The sequence below is a fragment of the Budorcas taxicolor genome, chromosome 25 (genome assembly GCF_023091745.1).
Source record: "Budorcas taxicolor isolate Tak-1 chromosome 25, Takin1.1, whole genome shotgun sequence".
NCBI classification, from domain to species: Eukaryota; Metazoa; Chordata; class Mammalia; order Artiodactyla; family Bovidae; genus Budorcas; species Budorcas taxicolor.
Genome location: NC_068934.1, coordinates 16174891 through 16193383, shown reverse-complemented (window position 1 = coordinate 16193383; position 18493 = coordinate 16174891).

The following is an 18493-nucleotide window of genomic DNA, read 5'->3' as shown; positions in this document are numbered from 1 at the left end:
TTCTACAAAATACCTTAGAAGAACTCCTCAAAGCTATCAATGTTTCCCAAGTCGAAGAAACTATCATAGCCAAAATGAGATTTAAAAAATATAATAAGTAAACACAATGTACACCGGACAGCAAAGAGCTGGACACGACTGAGTGACTGAACTGAACTGGGACTGGATAGCACTCTGGAATAGAAACAGACAAGACGTTAACTATGGAAAAAACAACAACCAAAGAACAAAACAAAGAACAACCAAGCAGAAAATCCATACTAGGTCAATCTGAATAAAAGAAGGACTTTAGTTAACAGTAATCTATCAATATTGCTGCATGAATTGTGGCAAATATACCATATTAGCAATAAGATTTTAATAATGGGAGAGACTAGGGGTGGGGTATATAGGAACATGAACTTGAACATGAACGTGAAGTCGCTCAGTTGTGTCCAACTCTTCGCGACCCCATGGACTGTAGCCTACTAGGCTCCTCTGTCCATGGGATTCTCCAGGCAATAGTACTGGAGTGGATTGCTATTTCCTTCTCCAATATAGGAACTCTTTATATTCACTTGGCAGTTGTTGTTTTTTTTGTAAATTAAAACTAAAATAACAAGGTTTATTTTTAAAATATACAAATGTGGCTCTATTTACATAAAATTATATGTTATTTTTTATATACCCATAGATGTCTTAAAGGATATTTTTGAAAACATTAGCATTGATATGATTTAAGAAAGTATTTCACTTATTTTTATTCTGCTTGATTATTTTTAAATGTTATTAAACATGTATTATTACATTAAAAAGCTATCCCATCTATCATCTACCTATCCATCTAATTCTTGGAGACAACCTGTCACTTTCCTCTTACAGTGTATTTTCTTAATTATTAAAAAGAATCAGTCCCTTCTTTGCAGAAAGGTGCGTTGGCATCTCCAACAAGCAACTGTTTTTAGGCTGGTAGCATACCCTAGCTTTAATTGTTTTCATTCCATCAGGATAGATTTTAACAGTTTGAGAGAGTAATTGCTGAATCTTAATGACCAGAGCTTCACATGCCAAGCATTTTTTCCCAAACTGGGTTATTTAGAGTCCAATGAAGCTGGGGATAAATATATAAAACTAAGTAATTTGGGGAGATTGAAGAATTTTCAGAAAATGTCTTTCACTTGGAAGCATGAAATTACATGCACGATAGCGGAATGAAGTCAAATCAATCAGCAGCTTGGAATCTCTCAGGCTTTGCAATCAGCAGGAGTTCAGAAGCCTCTCACTGGGAAAGCAGCTGAGGTTTGGGCAAAAGAACCAGGCACTAAAATGCAAACAGCCTGAGTCCTTGTCCTCTGGGAGACTCTATTTTGGTAGCTGATGAGGGGTGTGGGCAGGAGGATGAAGGTTAATCAGATAAAAAGTGGAGAAGTTGGAGTGATTGCCCTAATGTCCGACTTTCTAGCCTACACTTCCCTGCCAGATTCATTCACTGGCTCCTCGTTTCCTTTGGTTTAAGTCCAAACTCCTTAGAGTAGAATGTAATTTTCTTGACCATCTTATCCTTACTTCCCTCTTGAGCCTATTTCCATCACTTCTGCTATTACCCCCAAGTTCAGCCTTATCAGCCACATATATCTTCCTGTGAATTTTGAATGGCAATGCTCTCATGGGCCTCTGCCTTTCCACCGGCTTGCCCAGAACACTTAGAATGCTTGTCCTTGCCTTATAGCCTGGCAAACTCAAATTTCACTTGCAGTCTCAATGCATTCATTCAAAGATAGGTGACCAGGTGTTTGCTCCCAAATAGGCCACACTGCATCCATTATAGTACACACCATAGCAGGTTTTCTTGTCTCTCTTTACCCAGGACTGTAGGTCTTTTGAAAATAAGTCTCTACCCTCTGTCAGGGCATCCTGAGCATGTAGCAAAATCTAGCACTTAGTGCTGCCTGTGGAATGATACATAGACAAATGCAACAGTTTATAGAAAAATGTTAAAATTTAGAATGCACTACTTAGTTTAAAAAATACTGGGTGAGGATTTCAAATATTCATAAAACTTTGCTGAAAGGCATCTACAAATGCACTGAACCCTGCAGCCCGAGATGAATATAAAACCTAACCAGAAAGGAGAAACAGGAGACATTTCTAAAATTAACCTATTACAAATGCCAGCTTTTCTAATACTTTTTTCATGATATGCTAACAATGTCCCCAATGCGTCAAGGAAGAAAGAGAGGCAGAGGACATTCACAAACACTGTAAATCAGCTTGTCTCTGATAATCAGGTGCTTATCTGTCTGAGAGCATGTCTCCTAGAATGCATCAGTAATTAGGGAGCTAATGCAAAGGTACAGACCAACAAAATCTACGACCGTTCTGAGGACAGTGGAATCACAAGTCAAGAGTACCCCAGGTTTATTAAGAACAGATCATGCCCAAACATTTTGACAGCTTTTTTGATTTTGGCTGGCCAATTCCTGTCATACTTACTCCATTGGCTTTGCTGCTGCTGCTAAGTCGCTTCAGTCGTGTCCAACTCTGTGCGACCCCATAGACGGCAGCCCACCAGGCTTCCCCATCCCTGGGATTCTCCAGGCAAGAACACTGGAGTGGGCTGCCATATCCTTCTCCAAAGCATGAAAGTGAAAAGTGAAAGTGAAGTCGCTCAGTCGTGTCCAACCCTCAGCGACGCCATGGACTTCAGCCTTCCAGGCTCCTCCGTCCATGGGATTTTCCAGGCAAGAGTTCAGGAGTGGGGTGCCATTGCCTTCTCCACCATTGGCTCTACATTGCTTCTAAATCAATTTAAAACGCCTCTTTTGAGTTGACCTTCAAGGCCTTCCATTACTTGGTTTATTACATTTCTTCTCTCCCCTTTCCCCCTTATTCTTCCCTGTGGGTTCCCTTTCTTTTCTTATCTAATCTTCCCAGCTTTGTCTTGGATCACCTGCTCTGGTTTTGTGCAGACCCTCTTGCAACTATGTCTTTACACTTGGTACTGGCTCTGCAACAAAACCCATTCCCTGTCTAGTCTATCTACTAAAGTTCTGTCCATCCTTCAAAACTTACCTTGATGGTACCATCTTCAGGGACTAATCCAGTTCTTCCCGGCTTCCAACATTAGAGTTAATCTCTCACAGGTTGTTATTCCCTCCTATATGCATCTATTGTTTACCTATAATGTAATTTATTTGCACTTATATCTTTCTCCTATTAGGCTATGAATATAGATAGTAGAATGAGAATTCCAGTAGGATGGGGGATTATTGTCTGTTGTGTTAACTGATGCTGCTCAAGCGCTGAGAACACATCTCCCCCAATATACACACACATAAGCACACACACATACTTTGATAAATAAGTAAGTCCCCTCACAGTGAGTCTTATGTAACATCATAGCACATGAGCTGACATAAAAGATCTGCTTAATAAATGAACTGTTTTATTACTGAAGTGGTGTAGAATGAAAGGGAACAAAAATAAACAGTCCTCCAAACAGCATTTACCAAGTAGTATAATACAAACTCTCTATCCTACAAAACTTGAATAATTATGGTTTTTAGGAAATATCTCTGGGTGCTCTTAGTTATTTCATGTGTCCATTCATTGATTTATTAAGCTACATGAAAAAAAACAAACAAACAATTGAGAACAATTGAAAGCTACTACCCAGCAGGGATGTTAGTGCACCTCATTACAGCCTCAAAATGATAAAGGTTTAGACTCCCCATTTGGTTTTTACTGGCGTGGGTGAATCTAGGATCCGCTGTTTTTTCTGTGCTATTTGTCTGGAGTAGAGCAGTTATGGTCTAAAAGTGTTCTAGGCTGCACCTTTCCCGGTCCTTTGCCAAGAGAGAGCAGGCTTTGTTTCCCTAGTTGGTCTTCATTGCTGACCATTTGAGATTGCCAGTTCCTTCCATTCTAAGTCTTGATATATGATATAAAATTAAAACCCAGGGACCTCACCATTGTGTGGTTCTTTTCTACCCCAAAATGCGTAGTTAGCCTACCTTCTCCCCATCCTTTAGAGTCTCCTTGTTTTACATATATTGTCTGGAGTTTTAGTTTTGCTTATCAGGAGTGCTCAGGTAAAGTATGTTTACATCATTTTTTCAGGAGCAGAAATTCCCCTGAAGTAGATGTTACTATAATTATTTAAAATAGTTACAATTATTATTGTCTGTTATTATTATTAATATTAAAAGATTTTAACCTCTTGGTGTCATCATCTGCAAGAATGCACATAAGCTTGTTCTTAATACAAGCTTTTTATTAATTATTTTCCAAAAGCTCCATATGGTCAGCTGAAGTTTTCCCATTTGGAGGATGTCCATAGCAAGTGAAATGATAAAGCTAGTTAATGACCACTAGAATATAAATTCTGCGCAGATGGGGGCGTTGAGTACTTTACTATCTCCGTTACATAGAATACAGTCAATGTGTAGCAATCACTAAGATATCTTTATTGAATAAAAGAACAAAGTGATATATGGATTCTCAAATGATATTCAGCATTGCGTGAGCATCAAGGCCTGTCACAGCCTGTGCTATGCCATCATTGTTCTTTCTCTAACAGTTTTCTCCTAGTAATATTATTGAGAGATTCCTTTTTCCAAAGGGGATGTCTATAATCTCTAATTTGCTCTAATAAATTTTTGGCCTTTCCCAGATGCATGACAACTGTACTGTACTGTGGTGTGAATTCCAATTATGTAATATGACAGATGTCTGCCCTTTCGTATAAAGCTCAAAGCTTTATGAACTCTCAGTGTAAATTGCATTGCAGGTCCATAAGTAGACATTTTATTAAGTCTGTGTATGTGTGTTTTTAAATCACTCGGTGAGTTGGATATTACTTAGACCTCTGAGTTGGACTACATAGCAAATGGATATATATTCAAGTATATTTAATACAATTGTATAACTCTATAATCTCACAATCATCAAACAAGGAGCCAAATTACAATAATAAAACTTGGATTTTGTCATTTGGCAATGGCTGCCAAATATAAGTCATTTATTACCCAGGAAGCCAGATTTTTTAAGATGAAGCTCTGTGTAAAAAACATTTAACCCTATGATTAGCTAGATTCAGAATTAAACCCTGTCTCCACTATCATTATTATGTGATCTTGAGCAAATTATTTACCTTGTCTTCCTTTGTTCATATGAGAATTCGGAATAGTGATGATGATAATTATATATCAACTACCACACCCATGGTACTTACTTATGATGCCAGACAGTGCTAAGTCATTTCAGGTAGAATTAGCTTTCTACATGAAATTATTATTAACATCAACCCTTTGAAAAAAGACATTTTGCTGCACAATTTAAAGATGTCTTCTTCACAGGTAGAATTAAATGCCTTATTCATGGAAAATTCTATGCAATTATTGATGTGCTATACATTATTATCTGTAATTATTTCATTGTGGCATCATGGGCAATGATATTTTTTACACAAAATAATACAGACAGACTTGCTTTAAGTTCAGGTGCCACCACTCACTATCTTTTGACCTTGTAAATATACTTAAACATTCCAAGTCTCAGATTTCTCATCTGTAAAATGGGCATGATACAACACCTACACATAGACTATTTTGAGGACTTAACAGAGATAATGCCGAACATATTCGCTCAGTAATTGTTAGTTATAATGACTGATAGAGCTGAGAGTAAGGATGGATGCATCAGTGAGAAAGCAGAGTGGAACATGTGAAATGGTGTTACCCCCTTAGATGACTTGTATGACACTAACACTATTTCAATGCATGGGAGTTTTGATGTACTAATCCTACCAGCCTAACTAACAGGGCCACAGTGCTAAGTGGTTGCATCTTACATTTTTTTTTTTTTTTTTTGCCCTAAGTCCACTCAGCTCTGTTTTTTCTTGTTTTCCATTAGATCCCTGAAGCTTAGCAAGGTTAATTTTTGCATTAGTGTGATCTATGTGAATCTGTTTAAATGATAAGTTTCTAAATTCTAAGAGAGCTGAAGTATTCACTAGAAATATCTGCAAATAAATAAATTAGCAAATATTTAAGGCACTGATAATATAAGTTTTAGAAGTCTTCCAGTATGGAAGATTTCTTAGACACAAATAATTACATCGTCAACATTTCAAAAAAAGCAATGCAATAATTTAAATTGGAGTGAGAAACCATAGATATTTAACCCATCTCCTTTTAGAGTTGTTTTCAAACTCATTTGAAAACAGAACTCATTATCTTTCTAGCCAAACTCACCTAAAAGTCACCTAAATTCCTGTGTATTGTGCCTCAAAAAATGATTCTTATGGACCGAACCAGAAATGTCAGCACCATGTTTGAACTCGACCTCTTTCTAATGTCACACTTCTAAACAGACCTCACATGCCTCCTTCTTTCAGACACTTCTCTTCATTCTCATGACTATGTTCCTCCTCATGGCCTTCTTTGTGTCTTACCTGGGCTTCTGCAACAGCATCTCAGTAGAGCATTAACCCCTCCAACCATCTAACATCCTATAACTAGTCAGTTCAGTCGCTCAGCTGTGTCTGACTCTTTCCGACCCCGTGAATCGCAGCATGCCTGGCCTCCCTGTCCATCACCAACACCCGGAGTTCACTCACACTCATGTCCATCGAGTCAGTGATGCCATCCAGCTATCTCATCCTCTGTCGTCCCCTTCTCCTCCTGTCCCCAATCCCTCCCAGCATCAGGGTCTTTTCCAATGAGTCAACTCTTCGCATGAGGTGGCCAAAGTACTGGAGTTTCAGCTTCAGCATCATTCCTTCCAAAGAAATCCCAGGGCTGATCTCCTTCAGAATGGACTGGTTGGATCTCCTTGCAGTCCAAGGGACTCTCAAGAGTCTTCTCCAACACCACAGTTCAAAGGCATCAATTCTTCGGCGCTCAGCTTTCTTCACAGTCCAAATCTCACATCCATACATGACCACTGGAAAAAACATGGCCTTGACTAGACAGACCTTTGTTGGCAAAGTAATGTCTCTGCTTTTGAATATGCTATCTAGGTTGGTCATAACTTTTCTTCCAAGGAGTAAGCGTCTTTTAATTTCATGGCTTCAGTCACCATCTGCAGTGATTTTGGAGCCCCCAAAAATAAAGTCTGACACTGTTTCCACTGTTTCCCCATCTATTTCCCATGAAGTGATGGGACCAGATGCCATGATCTTCGTTTTCTGAATGTTGAGCTTTAAGCCAACTTTTTCACTCTCCTCTTTCACTTTCATCAAGAGGCTTTTTAGTTCCTCTTCACTTTCTGCCATAAGGGTGGTGTCATCTGCATATCTGAGGTTATTGATATTTCTCCCAGAAATCTTGATTCCAGCTTGTGTTTCTTCCAGCCCAGCATTTCTCATGATGTACTCTGCATAGAAGTTAAATAAGCAGGGTGACAATATACAGCCTTGACATACTCCTTTTCCTATGTGAAATCAGTCTGTTGTTCCATGTCCAGTTCTAACTGTTGCTTCCTGACTTGCATACAGATTTCTCAAGAGGCAGGTTAGGTGGTCTGGTATTCCCATCTCTCTCAGAATTTTCCACAGTTTATTGTGATCCACACAGTCAAAGGCTTTGACATAGTCAATAAAGCAGAAATAGATGTTTTTCTGGAACTCTCTTGCTTTTTCGATGATCCAGTGGATGTTGGCAATTTGATCTCTGGTTCCACTGCCTTTTCTAAAACCAGCCTGAACATCAGGAAGTTCACGGTTCACGTATTGCTGAAGTTCGGCTTGGAGAATTTTGAGCATTTCTTTACTAGCATGTGAGATGAGTGCAATTGTGCGGTAGATTGAGCATTCTTTGGCATTGCCTTTCTTTGGGATTGGAATGAAAACTGACCTTTTCCAGTCCTGTGGCCACTGCTGAGCCCTCCAAACTTGCTGGCATATTGAGTGCAGCACTTTGACAGCATTATCTTTCAGGATTTGAAATAGCTCAACTGGAATTCCATCACCTCCCCTAGTTTTGTTTGTAGTGATGCTTTCTAAGGCCCATTTGACTTCACATTCCAGGATGTCTGGCTCTAGATGAGTGATCATACCATCGTGATTTCTGGGTCATGAAGATCTTTTTTGTACAGTTCTTCTGTGTATTCTTGCCACCTCTTCTTAATATCTTCTGCTTCTGTTAGGTTCAGACCATTTCTGTCCTTTATCGAGCCCATTTTTGCATGAAATGTTCCCTTGGTATCTCTAATTTTCTTGAAGAGATCTCTAGTCTTTCCCATTCTGTTGTTTTCCTCTATTTCTTTGCATTGATCGCTGAAGAAGGCTTTTTTATCTCTTCTTGCTATTCTTTGGAACTCTGCATTCAGATGCTTATATCTTTCCTTTTCTCCTTTGCTTTTTGAAGGCTTTTGCAAAATCTTCTTAAAACTTTTCAAACTTTTGCCCCTGCAATAATGTCAAATTTGCCATCATGGTCCACGGTCTGCCCCTTGTTTGCATTTCAAACCATATGAAATCACTTTCTTTTGCAATACTTCCTTCTCCCTTGAGAATACAACATTCTAGATTCCAAATATATTCATTAATATATGATATTTGTTTTTCCCTTTATAGCTTTCTTCACTCTCCACTTTACTCTATGAGACAGACTCTGGGTCCATCCTTGTCTGCACAAATGATCCAGAATCCTTCCCTTTAGTGGCTGAGTAGTATTCCATTGCATATGTGTGCCACGTCATGTATGTCCCGTCATCTGTTGATGGACATTTAGGTTGCTTCCATGTGCTGGCTGTGCTAAATAGTGCTTGAGTGAACACTGGGGTGCATGTGAAATCTAGAAAAACGATACACACGAACCTATTTGCAGGGCAAGAATAGAGATGCAGGCATAGAGAACACAAGCGTAGACATGGTGAGGGGGATAAACTGGGGGATTGGAAGTGACGAATGTGCACTGCCAAGTGTACAACAGGTAACTAGTGGCAACCTGTGCAGCTCAAGGAGCGCAGCATGGTGCTCTGAGGTGATGCAGATGGGTGGGATGGAAGGTAGGGTGGGAGGAAGGGGGAGGGGGACATTATGTATACATACAGCTGATTCACTTCACTGTACAGCAGAAACTAACACAACATTGTAGAGCAACTATACTCTAATTAAAAACAAAGTCAACATTTTAGCCATGCAGAGAAGTGAAATGAAGTCGCTCAGTTGTGTCCGACTCTTTGCGACCCCATGGACTATAGCCTACCAGGTTTCTCTGTTCACGTGATTTTCCAGGCAAGAGTACTTGAGTGAGTTGCCATTTCCTTCTCCAGGGGATCTTTCTGACCCAGGGGTCAAACCCGGGTCTCCCACATTGTAGGCAGATGCTTTACACTCTGAGCTATACTCTTCAAAAATGCCAATGCTCCCTTTCCTCCAGTGTATCTTGAACCAGGTCTTGATTTTGCCCAGAGAAGTGTACTTCTCATCTTTCACTTTGGTAATTCCTACTCAACCTTAACTTTAGAAAAGGGCAGAGGAACCAGAGATCAAATTGCCAACATCCGCTGGATCATCAAAAAAGCAAGAGAGTTCCAGAAAAATATGTACTTCTGCTTTATTGACTATGTCAAAGCCTTTGACTGTGTGGATCACAACAAACTCTGGAAAATTCTTAAAGAGATGGGAATACCAGACCACCTGACCTGCCTCTTGAGAAATCTGTACAGGTCAGGAAGCAACAGTTAGAACTGGACATGGAACATCAGACTGGTTCCAAATAGGGAAAGGAGTACGTCAAGGCTGTATATTGTCACCCTACTTATTTAACTTATATGCAGAGTACATCATGAAAAATGCTGGGCTGGATGGAGCACAAGCTGGAATCAAGATAGCCGGGAGAAATATAAATAACCTCAGATATGTAGATGACACCACCCTTATGGCAGAAAGCAAAGAAGAACTAAAGAGCCTCTTGATAAAGAAGAGAGTGAAAAAGATAGCTTAAAACTCAACATTCAGAAAGCTAAGATCATGGCATCTGGTCCCATCACTTCATGGCAAATAGGTGGAGAAACAGTGGAAACAGTGACAGATTTTATTTTGGGGAGGTTCCAAAATCATTTCAGATGGTTGTAGTCATAAAATGAACAGATGCTTGCTCTTTGGAAAAAAAAGTTATAACCAACCTAGACAGCTTATTAAAAAGCAGAGACATTGATTTGCTAACAAAGTTTGGTCTAATCAAAGCTATGGTTTATCTAGTAGCCATGTATGGATGTAAGAGTTGGACTGTAAAGAAAGCTGAGCACTGAAGACTTGATGCTTTTGAACTGTGGTGTTGGATAGACTCTTAAGAGTCCCTTGGACTGCAAGGAGATCCAACCAGTCCATCCTAAAGGAAATCAGTCCTGAATATTCATTGGAAAGATTGATGCTAAAGCTGAAACTCCAATACTTTGGTCACCTAATACAAAGAACTGACTCATCTGAAAAGACCCTGATTCTGGGAAAGATTGAGGGCAGGAGGAACAGGGGACAACAGAGGATGAGATAGTTGGATGACATCACCGACTCAAGGGACATGAGTTTGAGTAAACCCCAGGAGTTGGTGACAGACAGGGAGGCATGGCGTGCTGCGGTCCATGTGTTCGCAAAGAGTCGAACATGACTGACCAACTGAACCGAACCGAACTGAACTCAACCTTAAAGGATCCGTTTAACAATCACTCTGTAGGAAGCCTTCCTCAAATCTTCAGCTAGATTATGTGATTCCTTTATTGATTCCATAGTACTCCTTGTCCACTCCCATCATAATGCTTAAATTACTGAACTGCAATTCCATTTCATTTCTATATTCTCTATTCAGATTTTTAAGGACAGTTCCTGTACCTCATTTATTTATTATTACATCTACAGGACCCCTCTCCAAACAAGGCACAGATTAGAAACTCAACACAAATTTGTTAAATGCATGAATAATTAATTAATAATAAAAATGATTCATGAACAAAAATAAAGCTGTGCTGAAGGGTAAAGCGAGGAGGAACTTTAGATAAAGTGGTCCGGAATGAAACTTATAAGGAAGTGTCATTTGAGCAATGACCTCAAAGCAGGGAAAACTGAGCCATGTAGATATCAGGGAACAGAGTTGTCCAGGTAGAGGGATTAGGTGGAGCTTCTGAGGTTGGAGAAAGCAATAGACAGGCTGACACAACTGGAGAGCAATGAGCAGAGCGGGAGATCGGGAGAGGCTAGGGTTAGATCACGCAGCATTTTCTAGGCTATGATATGAGCTTAGATTTTGTTCTGAGTGCACAGTTAGCACTTGGAGGGTTTTAAGTAAAGAATGCCAAGATTCTAATATTTATTTCTTGAATACGCTTAACAAACCACACTGGAAACCTATTCTGAAATTTCCAAGTGAACAGATTTATGATATGCAAAGCCTAGATATAAAGGTATAAAATCACAGATCGTTTCATAGTCAAGTAATTTAATCCAAAGGAGACTGATTATTTTACCAAGATGATGCTGGAAATACATGGCTAGTTGAGATGGGAAGCCATGACTTTTGGTTCCCTGCCTAGTTCACTTTTACATGGATGAAGAGATACATGATTTACTTGAGACCATGTATCCGTGCTCCTAAATGGCCACCATAAATATGAAAATTATCTTGATTTAGCATTGAACTTTTCACATTTCACAGACCTGTTTCATTGTTAGTTTCTGACTAGAGTAAGCATTTTCAAGGCAAGTGCATAGTTACACTCATTCTTCCTATGTCTTATAGCATGGGCCACGAAGACTGGTTTATCACGGTGCATCAACAAGGAAGCTCATTGAATGCATGGTTCACTTGATCTGAATTCTTCCAAAAATGATACAAATTTTATTTTTCAAGTAATTCAGGGGCACTATTTTGTGCAAACTACCATGTTGGGTACTGATGTGACAAAGATGGATACAACATGGCACCTGTCCTCAATGAACTTGCATCTTTGCTAGGAGGACAGACAGGGGAGCAAATCACCATTTGATGTGATACAAGAAGAGTAATACTGGAGTAGGAAGTGGCAACATGCTCCAGTATTCTTGCCTGGAAAATTCCATGGACAGAGGAGCCTGGTGGGTAACAGTCCATGGGGTCACGAAGAGTTGGACAGGACTGAGCCTGCATGAGAAGGTTCATAATGAAACCAGTACAGTTTATCAAATCAGTTATAGCAATCCTTCATAGTCACTATGCACTTACTTAGATGCATTATCTCTTTTAACATTCTTAACACTCTTTTAAATATCGTATGGGTTGTAAAACTTGCTCCTCCCCTTTATTTGTTTGTTTTTTCATATGAGAAAACTGACTACAGAAAGGTTAGGTAGCTTGCTCAAGGTAAGTCAGGTGGTCAGTGGTGAAGCTAAGAGTCAAATATTGGCCATTTGACTCCAGAGTCTCTACTTTCAATCACTCACATCATTTTGAGAGATACCCGCTTATTTTTAATTCTCACCGAAAATTTGTGAACCTGGTTTCATTTTATTATCACTTCATAGGCAAAGAAACTGGCTCAAAGAGGTTCAGGAACATTTCAAGTTTACTCTCAAACGAGACCAAAGTGAAAAAGTGAAAGTGAAGTTGCTCAGTTGTGTCCAACTTTGCAACCCCATGGACCTCCCAGGCTTCTCCATCCATGGGATTCTCCAGGCGAGAGTACCAGAGTGGGTTGCCACTTTTCCAAGGGATCTTCCTGACCCAGGGACCGAACCCAGGGATTGAACCCAGGTCTCCCACATTGCAGGCAGACGCTTTACCCTCTGAGCCACCAGGGAAGCCCCTCAAACCCAAAGTAGACTCCTTCGATTTTAAGTCCTACCTTATTTCCACATCCCTTTATACACATTTTTGCATCTTTCAGAGAGCCAAAAGAACACATTCATTCTGGTTTCCCTGGTGTGGAGGTGAGTGACTTCGTTGAGGAGTTCACACATCCCAAATAGGACTACCGGCCTTACTTTAAAATGTCACTAAGATCATCTGCCACTATGAAATAGTAAGCATTTTCCAGATAAATACTACTTCTGGAGAATGCAAATTAAATTGTTCAGGTTAAGCTACTATATTCTGGAGACTACATAGCAGTTAATTTGAGCACTCTTTCTCCATCATTGCCAGGCTAAACACTCTCAAACAAAAATGTAGCAAAGCATTCTCTTTGAAACAGACATCTCTGACATTTACCTGGGACTCTAACTAAATATTAAATAAGTAGAATTCTAGGTGAAATGGTCAAATATAATGTCAAAAAATTTATTGCAGTATTTTATTGATAAAAATAGAAAAAGCAACATTATGAACTGTATGCTCATTACTACACTGCCTGTTTCATCAAAATTACACTCTCTAATCCTCACAACAACCTAGGAAATAAGTATACCCATTTTTCATAGGATAACATTGAGGCTTTGAGATGGTAGATCACAGAGATAAGTGGCCAAGGTGAGAACTGAACTCAGGTTCACATAAAATCAAAATTATTGCTCTTTCTCCATATTCCTATTCCATGCTGAGCAGACAGAGGAACATTCCAGGAGACTGAACAAAGTCATGGCTGAGTAATGTACTAGTTGGGTATCTGGTATGGACTCACAGGGCCTTGTGTCAGACTTATAAATTTAGTTACACATTCCTGTGTTTAAAGTATTAATATATATGAGAGGTCAGTTACTTCAGTTCCATAGTGAGGAAACAAATGCAGTCAATTATTTGGTAGGGTCAAAACAAATCCTCATGCATATTAAGCTTGTTTGAACCCCATGCCCTGAATAACTTTTTCTTTCTAACAAAAGCAGGGCATCTTCTTCCCTTAGGGAAGTTTATGGATGTAACAGCAGCCAGTATTCAATTTACAATCACATGCTCAGTGACAGTATGAGTCCCCCCAAATGCTATGAAGAACATCCAATATTCAAGAAATGCTTGAGACTCCTGTGTTTTCACATAAGATTAGTTCTGTTCTTTAAACCAAACAATAATAGGTCCTATTTATAAAAGATTAAGTGAAAAATAAAGTAAGTGAAAAATAAAGTAAATGAAAAATAAAGTAAGTGAAACATTGGACATAAGTCTTGGAACATAATTCTTTTGGACTAAATATTGGAACATAATTTTTTCCCCACATAATGCAATTCACACGTGCAACATATATTTTTACTAAACATTGCCTACATGCGGTATACTATGGTGGTTTTCTATATGCTTTAGGTTTTACACAGAATTATTATTTACTGAGGGTTATCCAAGTCTATGCCCCAATCAGTAACGGTCAAGAAACTGAAGTTGAATGGTTTTATGAAGACCTACAAGATCTTTTAGAACTAACACCCAAAAAACATGTCCTTTTCATTATAGGGGACTGGAATGCAAAAGTAGGAAGTCAAGAAACACCTGGAGTAACAGGCAAATTTGGCCTTGGAATGCAGAATGAAGCAGGGCAAAGACAAATAGAGTTTTGCCAAGAAAATGCACTGGTCATAGCAAACACCCTCTTCCAACAACACAAGAGAAGACTCTACACATGGACATCATCAGATGGTCAACACCGAAATCAGACTGATTCTATTCTTTGCAGCCAAAGATGGAGAAGCTCTATACAGTCAGCAAAAACAAAAAAAGACCAGGAGCTGACTGTGGCTCAGATCATGAACTCCTTATTGCCAAATTCAGACTTAAATTGAAGAAAGTAGGGAAAACCGCTAGACCATTCAGGTATGACCTAAATCAAATCCATTCTGATTATACAGTGGAAGTGAGAAATAGATTTAAGGGTCTAAATCTGATAGATAGAGTGCCTGATGAACTATGGAATGAGGTTTGTGACATTGTACAGGAGACAGGGATCAAGAGCATCCCCATGGAAAAGAAATGTAAAAAAGCAAAATGACTGTCTGGGGAGGCATTACAAACAGCTGTGAAAAGAAGAGAAGTGAAAAGCCAAGGAGAAAAGGAAAGATATAAGCATCTGAATGCAGAGTTCCAAAGAACAGCAAGAAGAGATAAGAAAGTGTTCTTCAGCAATGCAAAGAAATAGAGGAAAACAACAGAATGGGAAAGACTAGAGATCTCTTCAAGAAAATGAGAGATACCAAGGAAACATTTCATGCAAAGATGGGCTCGCTAAAGGACAGAAATGGTCTGGACCTAACAGAAGCAGAAGATATTAAGAAGAGGTGGCAAGAATACACAGAAGAACTGTCCAAAAAAATCTTCATGACCCAGATAATCATGGTGATGTGATCACTAATCTAGAGCCAGACATCCTGGAATGTGAAGTCAAATGGGCCTTAGAAAGCATCACTACAAACAAAACTAGGGGAGGTGATGGAATTCCAGTTGAGCTATTTCAAATCCTGATAGATGATGCTGTCAAAGTGCTGCACTCAATATGCCAGCAAGTTTGGAGGGCTCAGCAGTGGCCACAGGACTAGAAAATGTCAGTTTTCATTCCAATCCCAAAGAAAGGCAATGCAAAAGAATGCTCAAACTACAGCACAATTACACTCATCTCACATGTTAGTAAAGTAATGCTCAAAATTCTCCAAGCCAAACTTCAGCAATACGTGAACTGTGAACTCCCTGACATTCAAGCTGGTTTTAGAAAAGGCAGGGGAACCAGAGATCAAATTGCCAATATCCGCTGGGTCATGGAAAAAGCAAGAGAGTTCCAGAAAAACATCTATTTCTGCTTTATTGACTATGCCAAAGCCTTTGACTGTGTGGATCACAATAAACTGTGGAAAATTTTGAGAGAGATGGGAATACCAGACCACCTGACCTGCCTCTTCAGAAATCTGTATGCAGGTCAGGAAGCAACAGTTAGAACTGGACATGGAACAACAGACTGGTTCCAAATAGGAAAAGGAATATGTCAAGGCTGTATATTGTCACCCTGCTTCTTTAACTTCTATGCAGAGTACATCATGAGAAACGCTGGGCTGGAAGAAACACAAGCTGGAATCAAGATTGCCGGGAGAAATATCAACAACCTCAGATATGCAAATGACACCACCCTTATGGCAGAAAGTGAAGAGGAACTAAAAAGCCTCTTGATGAAAGTGAAAGAGGAGAGTGAAAAAGTTGGCTTAAAGCTCAACATTCAGAAAACAAAGATCATGGCATCTGGTCCCATCACTTCATGGGAAATAGATGGGGAAACAGTGGAAACAGTGTCAGACTTTATTTTTGGGGGCTCCAAAATCACTGCAGATGGTGACTGCAGCCATGAAATTAAAAGATACTTACTCCTTGGGAGAAAAGTTATGACCAACCTAGATAGCATATTCAAAAGCAGAGATATTACTTTGCCGACTAAGGTCCGTCTAGTCAAGGCTATGGTTTTTCCTGTGGTCATGTATGGATGTGAGAGTTGGACTGTGAAGAAGGCTGAGCACTGAAGAATTGATGCTTTTGAACTGTGGTGTTGGAGAAGACTCTTGAGAGTCCCTTGGACTGCAAGGAGATCCAACCAGTCCATTGTGAAGGAGGTCAACCCTGGGATTTCTTTGGAATGAATGTTGCTAAAGCTGAAACTCCAGTACTTTGGCCACCTCATGCAAAGAGTTGACTCAGTGGAAAAGACTCTGATGCTGGGAGAGATTGGGGGCAGGAGGAGAAGGGGACAACCCAGGATGAGACGGCTGGATGGCATCACGGACTCAATGGACGTGAGTCTAAGTGAACTCCAGGAGTTGGTGATGGACAGGGAGACCTGGTGTGCTGCGATTCATGGGGTCGCAAAGAGTCAGACACGACTGGGCGACTGAACTGAACTGAACTGAGGGAATATACTGTGTCAAGCACTATGTTAGGCAATTTAGACATCATCTCATATCAATTTCACAGTAGAACATTAGAACCTAATTCCTTGTTGGAACTGAGGAAGCTGAAAGTCAGTTATGTGACATCACTTTCCCCCCAATCATGTAAAAATTCTCCTATGTGAACATCATCACACTCTATCTGTGTGTGCTGAGTCATTCAGTCATGTCCAACTCTGTGTGACCCTGTGGGTTGTAACCCACCCCAGCTCCTCTGTCCATGGAATTTTCCAGGCTATAATACTGGAGTGAGTTGCCATTTCTTACTCCAGGAATCTTCCTAATTCAGGGACTGACGCACGTCTCTTCTATCTCCTTCTTTGATAGGTTGATACTTTAAGATGCCACTGTGAACCTCATACTGGCCCAGAAAAATAAGTGCACTGCACTTTTGGGTGCATCAGTTCAACCTCCATCCCAAATTATTTCTCTCAGGAGAGTTTGAAAAACTAAGCCAAAAAATACAATTATTTACCTGTATTATTCTGGGTGTAAAGAAGTGCTGTTGGATGTATTTTGAGGTCTGAAGTCAGGATTGAGACAGAAGACATTTTTCATCTCTTTTTCACTGTGTCTGCATGGGAACACTCAGGGGACATGAAGGCTCAATGCAGCCTCATCCCATGCCCAGCTTCCCGGGTGGCTGGGAGAAGCAGCAGAAACAGTGGTGGCAGATACTCCTCGACACAATTCCTTGTTCCCTGGTGTGAAGACACTGGGTAACTCTCTCCATAATTTGGGTGTATGCAGGTCAGAAAGCAACAGTTAGAACTGGACATGGAACAACAGACTGGTTCCAAATAGGAAAAGGAGTACATCTAGGCTGCATATTGTCACCCTGCTTCTTTAACTTATATGCCGAGTACATCATGAGAAACGCTGGGCTGGAAGAAACACAAGCTGGAATCAAGATTGCCGGGAGAAATATCAACAACCTCAGATATGCAGATGACACCACCCTTATGGCAGAAAGTGAAGAGGAACTAAAAAGCCTCTTGATGAAAGTGAAAGAGGAGAGTGAAAAAGTTGGCTTAAAGCTCAACATTCAGAAAACAAAGATCATGGCATCTGGTCCCATCACTTCATGGGAAATAGATGGGGAAACAGTGGAAACAGTGTCAGACTTTATTTTGGGGGGCTTCAGAATCACTGCGGATGGTTATTGCAGCCATGAAATTAAAAGACGCTTACTCCCTAGAAGAAAAGTTATGATCAACCTAGATAGTATATTCAAAAGCAGAGACATTACTTTGCCGACTAAGGTCTGTCTAGTCAAGGCTATGGTTTTTCCTGTGGTCATGTATGGATGTGAGACTTGGACTGCGAAGAAGGCTGAGCGCCGAAGAATTGATGCTTTTGAACTGTGGTGTTGGGGAAGACTCTTGAGAGTCCCTTGGACTGCAAGGAGATCCAACCAGACCATTCTGAAGGAGATCAACCCTGGGATTTCTTTGGAAGGAATGATGCTAAAGCTGAAACTCCAGTACTTTGGCCATGTCATGCAAAGAGTTGATTCATTGGGAAAGACTTTGATGCTGGGAGGGATTAGGGGCAGGAGGAGAAGGGGAGGACAGAGGATGAGATGGCTGGATGGCATCACTGACTCAATGGATGTGAATCTGAGTGAACTCTGGGAGTTGGTGATGGACAGGGAGGTCTCGCGTGCTGCGATTCATGGGGTCACAAAGAGTC